This window comes from Gekko japonicus, unplaced genomic scaffold, assembly GCF_001447785.1.
Source record: "Gekko japonicus isolate JY-2015 unplaced genomic scaffold, Gekko_japonicus_V1.1 scaffold392, whole genome shotgun sequence".
NCBI lineage: Eukaryota > Metazoa > Chordata > Lepidosauria > Squamata > Gekkonidae > Gekko > Gekko japonicus.
Window position 1 is genome coordinate 834,997 of NW_015174853.1, and position 8,215 is coordinate 843,211.

Sequence of the window (8,215 nt, forward strand, 5' to 3'; positions counted from 1 at the left end):
GTCCCTCATTTGGGTGGGTCGTCATCGTCAGTTGCAGTCAGGATGTGTTGAAGGATTCTTCTTCCGAATGCTGCATCAGCAGAGGCAAAGGTGTTCAGTTTATAGTGTTGGATGAATGTAGAGATGGAAGTCCAGGTTGCTGCTCTGCACACTTCATCGACCGTCACCTGGTTTGAAAAGGCTGCGTTGGTGGGAGCACTCCTCAGGGAATGCGCCGTGATCCCATTAGGAACATCCTGTCCAGCTGCCTTGTAGGCCTCTGATATGCAGGATCTGAGAACCATGCTGATAGACGTCTTGGACATTCTGTCACCTACTCTGGGTGGAGATATATTGATGAACATAAAGTCCGTCTTCCTGATTGGTTCCGTCCTGAGAATGTATATCTTCAGAGCACGCCTAACGTCTAGCTTATGCCACAGGACCTCTTTAGGGTGCTTTGGATTAGGACAAAATGAAGGTAGGTATACTTCCTGAGAAAGGTGGAAGACGGACAACACTTTTGGCTGGAAGGTAGGATCAGTCCTGAGGACGATTTTGTCTTTGTGAAAAACGCACTGCGTAGACTTGACAGAGAAGGCACTGATCTCTGAGACTCAACGCGCCGATGTTATGGCCACCAGGAAGAGCTTCATTCTTAGCTACTTCAAGGGAACCTCCCTAAGAGGCTTGAAGGGAGACTTGGTCAGAACGGTGAGGACTGTGTTTAGTTTCCACGTGGGGAACCGATGTACTAGTGGTGGAGACTTGGCAGATGCTCCCTGTAGAAATAACTGGAGGTGCAGATGTTTGGTCAGTTTATATCTCCCCAATAATGGAAGGATGGTAGATAATGCCACTGACTGTCTGCGAAGAGTGGAGACCTTCAGACCGGAATCCGACTATCTTGCAGAATGGCTAACACAGAGGCCACTGTGGGAGATAGAGCGTTGACTTTCTTCCTCCTGCACCATCTGACGAAGGCCTTCCAGGTCATATTATATATACGAATGGTGGATTGTCGTCTGGACGCTAGCATCGTATCCATCACCTGTGGAGAGTAACTCAACTGGAAGAACTGTTGCCGCTCAATCTCCAGGCGGTTAGACAGAGCCACTCCGAATGGGGGTGCCAGATGCAGACTTCAGCAGAGGAGGGAGGATGGCCAACATCAACAGGGCTGAATACCAGGGGCGCCTTGCCCACAGGGGGGCCACCAGGACCACTTGTGCCCTCTCCTCCCGGATCCGACAGATGGTCCTGGGTATCAGTGGAAGTGGGGGGAACGCATAAAGAAGACCCTGGGGCCAGGCAACAGTGAGGGCATCTGTTGCTTCCGCTTCCGGACTGTGATATCTCGAGAAGAACCGAGGAACTTGATGGTTCTCTGGGGAAACAAGGAGGTCCACCAATGGTTGTCCGAGACGTTGCACGATGAAGTCAAATACCCTTGGATGGAGCACCCATTCCACCTCGAGTGTGGTTTCCCGACTGAGCCAGTCTGCTTGAACATTGATGACTCCCTTCACGTCTTCGGACCGGAGTGACATCAGATTCCTCTTGGCCCAACTGAGGACCTGTACTGCCTCCCGATGTATTCGAGAGGACCTGGAGCTGCCCTGATTGTTGAGATACACTTTGGATGACATGTTGTCCATTCGGACAAAAACGTGTTGTCTGCGAATTGCCTGACTGAAATGATTGAGAGCATTGCGGATTGCTCTTAGTTCCAGCAAGTTGATAGGGAGACTTTGTTCCTCCCTGGACCAACGTCCCTGGACCGGAATTCCTTCTAGGACTGCTCCCCAGCCCATGAGACTGGCGTCCGTAAAAATTTCCTTGAAGAATGAGGCATAGTAGACTTTGCCCTGTCTCAAGTTCTGTAGGGATGTCCACCAGAGAAGGCTGGACTTGACTTGTGCTGGGAAGCGTAGATTCACAACCTTGCGCTCCATAATCTGGTGCTGATATGGCCTGAGAAACCGCTGAAGCGACCTGGAGTGGAGACGGGCTCACTGAGCCAGGTCTATGTGGGAAACCATTAGACCCAGTAGTTTGGCCAATGACATCAAAGCAGTGGAAGAACTCTGAATCACCGAACCGGTCATGTCTCGAATCTTGGTCGCCTTGTCTAAGGGCAGAAAGAGTGAATTGCACTCTGTGTCTATTATTGCTCCCAGGTGCTTGATTTTCTGCGATGGCCGCAGGCAGCTCTTCTGAAGGTTGACTATGAATCTGTGTTCCTGTAGACACTGAACTGTCATTGAGGTGTTTTGGATGGCCGAATTCAGGTCGTTGCCCCTCACCAGCAGGTCGTCTAAATAGGAGTGGATGTGAACTCCCTGTTTTCTGAGGTGAACTATTGGATTGATGAGGAGCTTGGAAAACAGTCTGGGTGCAGTTGAAAGACCGAACGACAGTGCTCGATACTGAAAGTGGCGCTGTCCCACACAAAACCGGAGGAACCTCTTGTGTGTCTGATGGATGGGGACGTGGAGATAGGCCTCTGCGAGGTCTATGGAAGTTAGGATGTTACCTGGCAGTAAGGTCTCTGCGATAGACTTGAGTATCTCCATTCTGAAATGGCGAAGCCGAATGAACCTGTTGAGGAATTTCAAGTCCAAAATAGCTCTCCAGTTGCTATACCTCTTGGGGACCAGAAAGAGAATCGAGTAGACCCCGTGACCTCATTCTGTCGGAGGGACAGGCTCTATGGCCCGGACGTCCAGCAAATGTTGGAGTGCCCCGTCGACTAAGGCTCTTTTGGCAATGGACTTGCAGACAGGCAAGACCAGGAATCTTTCTGGAGGGGGATGACAGAACTATTGTGTAGCCGTGAGACACCACCTCCTGTGCCCAGACATCTGCTTGTGATTCTGTCCAGGTTGCAGCGAAGGAGAGAAAGCGTGCCCCCACGGGAAGGGATGTGTAGTCATTGTTGCTTGGGTTTGGAGTCTCAGTCCCCTCAGTCAGCTCTGTTGAATGGGGGCTTGTGGAACTTGGAGTTGAACGTTCCCCTTTGGCTGAAGGTCTTGGATGTACTCCAGTTGCCCTTCTTCTGGTCCTGACGGAATCTGGACAGAGTGTGTTGGGAACAAAAGGAATGCATGTTCTGTCATTCAGTTTGCCGAACGTTTCTCGGCATAGCCTTCTTCTTGTCACGAGTCTCCACAAGAATTCTGTCCAGGGCTTTGCCAAAGAGTCGATCTCCCTGGAATGGATAGGCAGATACCATTAGCTTTGACTGGAAATCAGCCTGCCAAGCTCGTAGCCAGAGCAGGTGTCTGGCCACGTTAGTAGAGGCAATGGCTCTGGAAGCAAAGGTCAAAATGTCCAGAATGGTGTCTGCAGAAAAGGAGGCGCCCTTCAGAATGCGTGAGGCGCCTTCAAGGAGCCCCCTGTTCTCAGGTAAGAGTTGTATTAGCTTACGGATCCAGACAATGGATACTCTGGATGCTATAGAAGTAGTAGCCGCTGATCTCACCATCATGGTAACGGCCTCATAAATCTTTTTGAGTGTGGCGTCTACTTTATTGTCAGTCGGGTCCTGTATGGATCCATGTCCATCTTCCGAGACTAGGCATGTGGATTGGATAGCTGACACTGGTCCATCCACCAGTGGTACCTGTAAGAGCTCATTTGCATATGAAGGTAAGGCATATAACCTTTTAACAAACCCAGGAAACTGTCTGTTTGCTGCTGGTTTGTCCCAAGCCATTCTGAGCTGTCTCTCAAAGTATTCGGGGAATGGGAAGATGCCGTTCTCAACTAATTCCTCAGGGGAAAGAATTCAGACAGTCCCCCTAGAACGAGACTTAAATCTGGGCTTAATAGGTCCCTGCTCATCAGTAGCTGGGGAATCCTGAATCTCTAGGACCTTCATGAGGAAATATTGATAATCTTCTGCCTTGAAGAATCTACTGGATTGTTCTGGCATTTTCATTTCTTCATCCTCCTCCTCTGAGAGGAATTCGCCCTCCTCCCTGTCCTCAACGTTGGAAATGGAAGAATCATCCTCCTCCTCCCTAGGTTCCCCTCTATGTTTTTTGTGGGAACTGGGGGGTGCCTTCTGTGCTGCCTTGGTAGGCCATGGAGAGGGACCTTGAGATGGGTAGATCTGGGCACCAGCTTAGCTAGAGAGGCCCATTTTGTTACAAAAGGAGGACATCTCCTCCTTCATGGTCTGTCTTAAAAACCTCATTAAATTGGAGGAGTAAAACTTGGCCCCTGGAGCGCCAGGAATTCCCTCCCTGGGGAGTGGGTCAGGCCTGGGGAGACACGTATTGGGGGTCTTACTGGGTCCCATGCACTGTTGGATGCCCAGCAGAGGAATCTCGCCATCGCCGAACTCCCACACCACCGATCCAAGATGGCCACCGCTCGTCTTTGTCTGGCTGATTTTGGCGGGCTCGTCTTCTGGCGTCTGGCGGTGTTTCTGGGTGTTCCACACCACCGCCTCTGCTGGGTCCATTGGGGTGGTGCAAGCAAGCCCGGAGGGCGAGTTGGCCCCACTGACGGCCACGGCAGTGGCGAATGTTTAGTCTTCAGCAGAGGAGAAACTGTCGGAGTGCTCTGTTCTCGTCACCATCTCTCTGAACGCAGAAGCACTCCTCCTCAATGAAGCTCTCTCGCCGCTTTTGACTCTCATTGATGAGCAGGCAGTTAGACTTAGAGAAATTAAGCAGTAGAGATTTTAGAAGGAGAAAAAAGTTTAAAAGGTTAACATAAGAACATAAGAGATGCCAATGTTGGATCAGGCCAAAGGCCCACCCAGTCCAACACTCTGTATCACACAGTGGCCAGAAATACCAGTGCCATCAGGAGGTCCACCAGTGGGGCCAGGACATTAGAAGCCATCCCACTGTTGACCCCCCAAGCACCAAGATGACAGAGCATCACTTGCCCCAGAGTCCCTATCTATACCTTGTGGCTAATAGCCACTGATGGACTGTAGCAAAGAGAAAAAGAATTCAGTCAAGAAAGCAGAGCCTTGACCCTAGCTGCTACTCCCTAAGAGGCAGGAATAGAACTGAGGGTGCGGCTATTCCCAAGGCGCCAAGAGGAAGGGGAAAAAAGTGTTTCCTGCCTCCCTAAAGGAATGATGGAAATAACCCATGGAGATGTCCTCCATCTCAGAGGGCGAACAGATATGTTTTATTAAGTTGATAAATGTGACCTGTAATGCCTTCTCCCTCTAGACTGATAGCTGAGTTACCAGAGCTGGGAGGTGTGCTGTAATTAATGGTTACAATGTCGGTTCTTTCAGCATTAGACCTAAAACCAGCAGACTTAAAGACAATGAACAGACAGCTTTAACAATTTCTTTATTGAGGAACAGCCTTCAAACCCAGTCAACAATTATACACTACAGTTTGTGCTGGACTCACTGCCTAGTTGGGATACCTCCTGTCCCTTCTCCCTCCAAACCCCAAGTCCCCTGTTCATCTGTTGGTTGTTAACTGTTAAAGCCCTTAGGTTGCTCCCCCCTCACCCCCCATTTCAGCATCCCATTCGCCTTTTGGATCTGATTGATCCTCACTGAACAGGGAGAAAAGATGCTGGAATCTTCTACTGTCAATCAGTCAGTGGGATCCCAGAGAACACGCAAGAGCTCTCAAGCAGAGAAAGTCATTGCAAGAAGTCCCCGTGTTAAGTCAAGCTGACTGTATTCCCTTGCACTTTGCAGCTCACAAGGTATGTCAGCAGCTCCCTCCCCCCATAATCTTCTTGGATCAAATCGTTATCACACTTCCACATTGCCCTGTAATGACTGCATCAATAGCCTTCTCTACACAGCTGTACTGATTGGAAATTATTGATCTTTTTGTAGCTTTTGTGCAATGTCTTGTGCAAATGGAACTGCATTAAGTAAAACTCTTCTTCTATTGCACGGCGGGATCCTACCCAGCTATATGTGCTTGTGCACACACACACACACACACACATTAATATGGTTCAGCATCATTCTCCTGTTGGAAGAAATTTATTATTGGCAGACTGTTTTTTCAGACACAGGAAACCAAAAGCAATTCAGTGATGACCCACAGCAGCCTCTGAAATTACATTATGTTTATAGCTTAGTGACAAGATGGATGTGTTCGTTGCAGCTGACCTCAATGAGCTTGCTTTCTAATCCAACACAAATAGGAATGTTTTGAAGACCTGCACATCCCTGCAAGATATTAGACACAGCAAAGCACATTCCAGTTACACTGTGATTAAGATCAGCCCAACTGCAGGTTGCTTAGCAACCTCAAGTACCAATTAAAAGTGGTCATTCTTAAACATGTGAGCTTTGCAATAATTCCTTGGTCTTTACCAGAGTGTCTGTAGAAATTTTGCTTACTTATGTACAGCTGGCAATTTGAAGATTGGGAATGAAAATAAACACACCCTCTAAACATGTTCATGTTGTCCTCTAAAAAAAAAAAAGTAAAAACATACCTTTCCTATGAAGCAAGCAAATTCCTGGAAGGCATATATTGAATCTGCAACCAGTGAAAGATTCTGTACAGTAATAACCTCTGGCAACCCGTTAAAAAAACACCTTAAATAAGAAGTCAGAGCCAATATTCACTTATGTGGGGATGCATAAGTTTAGATGCTTGAAGTAGCAAATTCTAGTAGTCTTACCTTCCTCTTCCACCTCATTCTGCATCATGTATAGGTCTGCTCATATAGAATCATGGAGTGGAAAGGAAACTTATAGGCCACCTAGTCCAACTACCTGCTTAATGCAGGAAATCCAAAGCTAAGTCATTGCCAACCGATGGTTGTAGGAATGCCTTTGCCTTCCTAGATGTAAAATCAATAAAGCTATGCATCTTGCAGGACGTAATCCAAGCTCTAGTGCAAATTCCTAAAAAGGGACAGGTAACGCCAACATTTGCAAGGGATGATCTTCCCCAGACTCTGTTCAGAGAGCCAGGACAGTCCAGTATTCATTCAGTTGGCATAACCGAGCAGTAAGCTCTCCATAGATACAGAATGCATTTAAGTATGACAACATGGGGGGCAGTGATTCCTAACCTATCCCCCCTTTGTGCTTAATTATAGGGGAGATGGCAGAGCTCAAATCTATCTAGAAACCTGAAAGCTCATTGGCTAATTCTTGACTTGTGAGGATAGTAAGGTATCTAGGAGTATTCTTCACAGAAAAAGCTTGGGTCTTTTCAAAGAAGAGTAACAAAAACCAAGTCCAGAGGAGTTCCTTTCCTGCTGGGCTGCCTAGGACTTGTAGTTTCTCTGATTCCCAGACCCATTAATGGAATCAGGAAGCACTCACATGAAACGCTACTCTTGACTGTGCTCAGGGGCACCTAGTCCTTAAGGGCGAGATCCACTAAGCCTCTGCTATCTCCAGTGAGCCCTCTCAAATTCCAGTTATCTTCACTTTCACAAGAGTAAATTCATTTGGGAAGGAGGTGGAACACTTGCAGGGAAGGAGTAGTGATAAAGTCTTACAGGCCAGTGTGAACGTCAGAGAATTTGGGGTTGGGCTTGGCTCATAACGCAACAGATTTTCAAAGCAGGGGAGTGACTCGCCAAAGTCACTGCCATCACTAGTTCTAACCCGATCCATCAGTTTAGCAACAAAGTCAGCTATTTCCTGAAACAGAGACAGGCTGTGTGTGTCCGTGTGTTCATCTCTATTTATAGATGGATATAAATAAAAGAAGAGATGGGAGGAGTGCAGAGAAAGATAAAGCAGAACATTTAAGTAGGAGGCCAAGATTGCCTTGACTGGCTGTGCAGTGCCAGCAGTGCATACCTTGGGTATCTCCAACTCCATCTTTCACCTTGGACCCAAGATTTTATCAAAGTAATTTGTGACTGTAATAACTGCATTCGGCAAAACATTGGTAAAAACGGCTAGCATGAGGGTTGTCTAGTTTTTGCTTTTTCCAGCTGTATAAACATGGAGATGTGCAAGGAAAGAGTCTGTGCATAAAGAAACAGTATTTGTCATTTCTGTCTGTACTATCACACAATCCAGACAGGGATGAGAATGAGCGTCTGGCCGGCGTGGTTTGGACCAGAGGCAGGTTGGGCTTCAGTCCAAACTCTTAAATCATTACAGGACTTCTATCTGCTTTTCGTAAGTGGGCAGCGGAGAGCTCCTGAACTGTTCTGCACAGGGGCAAACATTCTCATAAGCAGGACATTAGAAATGGCTTACAACACAAGTCCCTTCTGTCCAGTATGGTAAGACCCTGAGCCAATTCACATGCCATCA